Source organism: Triticum dicoccoides, chromosome 7A, assembly GCF_002162155.2.
Source record: "Triticum dicoccoides isolate Atlit2015 ecotype Zavitan chromosome 7A, WEW_v2.0, whole genome shotgun sequence".
Lineage (NCBI taxonomy): Eukaryota > Viridiplantae > Streptophyta > Magnoliopsida > Poales > Poaceae > Triticum > Triticum dicoccoides.
Genome location: NC_041392.1, coordinates 637,644,565 through 637,647,727, shown reverse-complemented (window position 1 = coordinate 637,647,727; position 3,163 = coordinate 637,644,565).

Genomic DNA, 3,163 nt, shown 5'->3' with positions numbered 1-3,163 from the left:
GATTATGAAAGGCAAGCTGGGCCCAGTAGTGGAATTCACGGGAGGAGGATGCGCACATATGCATGCATGCATGGGCCCCATGTCCGACACAAACAGGTTGTTTCCATGTGTGGGCTTCGCGTGTAGAGGTCGCGCGCTGCAACGCGCGGCCGTGAAAGAATCGTTTCGGATATATAGATACCCAGAAATGCTGTCAGGTGATTCTAGAATATTGTTCACTTCCGCTTCGGTAGACCCCCTTCAACACAAGGACGGCTAAGATTATCCCATACCCCTTCATAACAAAGGGCACGATGGGCAAAAATCAAAAAAGAGGCCGCCCACCCGCTGTCCTGCTCGTAACGTGTACGTATTCGTATATGCTTTTGATTTTTTTTCCGGCCGGGACGCCCCACCAGTGCGCCAACCCCCACGCCCACGTCCTCCTACGCTAATTACGCGCGGATAGGCATGCATGCATGCTAGGCGCGGTTACGGGCCCCGTTGCCGATTGACGCGCTGCACCCCCGCTTCCGCCTTGCCTGCCGCGCCGCCCGCTTCCGCCTGCTTTCGCCTGGGCCTGCGACGCTGCTCAGCTGCTGCTTCGCCTTGCTTCGGCTGCCCCCGCTTCCGCCTCGGCCTTGGCGCCCGCTTCCGCCTCGGCCTGCACCGCTGCTCAGCTGCCCCCTTGCCTCGCGTCGGCCGCCCCTGCTGAGGCGCTGCCGCTGCCCCCTGATGCCGCATGCCGCGCTGCACGCCTACCGCCTGCCGCGTGCCCCGACGCCTGTCGTTGGCTGTGCCCGCCCCGACGAGTCTCTCCCTCCCATAAAACCGCCCCGACCCGCACTCGCCTCACAGGAACCGCCCCCAACCTCGCCTCTCCTCTTAGAAACCGTCCCCGACCCCGCGATCTCCGATCGGTCTTCGGCGCCGTGGCTCTCTCCAGCGCGATGCCTCGTGGACGCGGATGCTTCGGCCGGCGTTGGTTCGGCTGGGGAGGCGGCAGTGGAGGCGCAGGGAGCAGTCGCCGGGCGGGAGGCGGCGGCGGTGGCGGTGGACGCGTCGGCAGCGGTCGTGGACGTGGCGCCGCCCCGGGCGGTCTGTGGCCCTCTAGCCTCATCGGGCCACAGACCGTGGATATCTACCGGCACGGCATCCCCGTGCCGCCGTCGTGTCGCCTAGCACACGGCTGGCACGTGACGAGCGACGGCTATGCCACGCCTGGGCCTGCATAACCCGGTCCGTGGAACCCCGAAGGTCGCCTCAACTTTTGGCAAGGCCGCGATTTTGACACCGTCGTCCACTTCTACAAGTCTCGGGGCATTTGAGCGGACGCTCCAAACGCGCCCCTCGCGCCCCCTGCTGCCCCGGTTGTGCAGGCCCGTGCCGGTCGGCGCCCTCGCGCAGGCGCGCCGGCCGCTCCTGCCGCTCCAGCGGTCGCCCCTGAGTTTCACATCCCGCCGGAACTGGCGGCGATACAAGAGGAGGGTGACCCGTTGGAGTCGCCGGGTTTGATCCGCGCGATCCGAAACTCCACGTCGGAGACCGGTTGGATGCCGCCGGAGGATGTTGTTGACCCGAGGGACCCGGCAGACGAGTCGGGATACTGGCAGGCGATCAGGGAGTCGACTGATACACTAGCGCATCAGTCGTCTACCGCGGAAGAATTTTTCGGATACTTGGGCAGTTCCGATGACTCGGACGATGGTGAAGACGGCGGGCAGACGGTAGTGGTTGATCTTCTGAGTAGCGAGGAGGAGTAGTTAGATTTGTTTTAGTGTTAATCTTTTTTCATGTAAAATTTCGTTTGAATGTAAAATATCCTAAATATGAACGAAATTATGTTGCTTTAACGAGTAATGGAATGGTTGTATAATGTATCAGTTATTAATATTGTTTTTGTTATTAATGGGATATTTTCATTGATATTGTAAAAAGGTGAAGTAAACACATAAAATACCGGCAAAAAATTTAAGCAACATAAAGAAAACACCCAACCATCGATGCTGACCCCATAGTAGCTCACAGAAGCTACCCAAATCAAGCCCGAAGGTGACTCACGCGGCTGATTGAGCCCACTAACGGGCCTAGAAACGGGGTCCAACGGGACACTGAGGAGTTAGATTAGAGGAGTTCGAAATGGGGGGCGGAGGCAGCTATTTAAGTCGCTCCTCGCGCCACCCCGCTTCCGAGGTGGGACTAAATATGGCGTTGCAACTCGCCTCTCAGTGCACGCGGCCGCCGCAGGGCTCAGGAGGCTGTTTTCTGCGCTGTCATCGGTCGACCCAGTTCGGCCCATAGAGGCAAGGCGGCACTCGCCCCCTCCCACGGCCCACGCCCCCCTCCCCTCGCCCGCGCGGGGCAAATTTTTTGTGTGGGCGTGTTGGAGGCGTGCATTGGGCGGGGAGATCGAGGAGGATGCGGTGGGGTGGGTCAAAGTCGGTGGGTGCGGGGTGCGTGGTGGCGGGGTCCTAGGGAGGCGCTGGTTGGCCAGTTGGGATCCGCGGTAGGTGGGATTCGGTGGGTCCATGGTGGCGGGATCTGAGGGAGGCGCTGGTTGGCTGGGGTACGAGGTAGGTGCGATTCTGTGGATTGGATCTGCTATCATGCGGGGGTTTGTGGCGGCGTATATATGAAAAACATGCATGAGACAATAACACGGGAAAAAATGGCATGAGACAATAACATGGACGGGTGCGTTTTTTCACCACGTCGGTCAACCCAGGTAGTATAACACATACAATGGCATCATCATCATGAAACGACAACAAACAAAATAAACAGAATTTTGAAATTGCGGACTAATGCACCAAAGTTTGTTGCTCGTTGCCCTAGGGGTACGTGGATGCTGTCGACGGTGATGCCAACGTGCGGAAAAAGTTTCGTGCCATTTGGCGGAGTTAAAAAAAAGTAGTCGGGAACCCCCCTCCGGTAGACCGAAAAGAAGCTCGTTGCACTGGCGGTACGTGATCGCATGCATGCAATTGCACCAAAGTGGGCGGACATGCGGGCACGGTCTATGTAGGGCCCCACGCAAGGTTGGAACGAAAACGGACACAAAACGAACGTTGCGTCACGCCCGACCAGTGTTTTACGGCATTAACACGGGGAAAATCCTAGGAAATGCATCGAGCGTCGGAAAAATATGCAAACTGGCATGGGTGCTGTCGAGGGTGATGCCAAC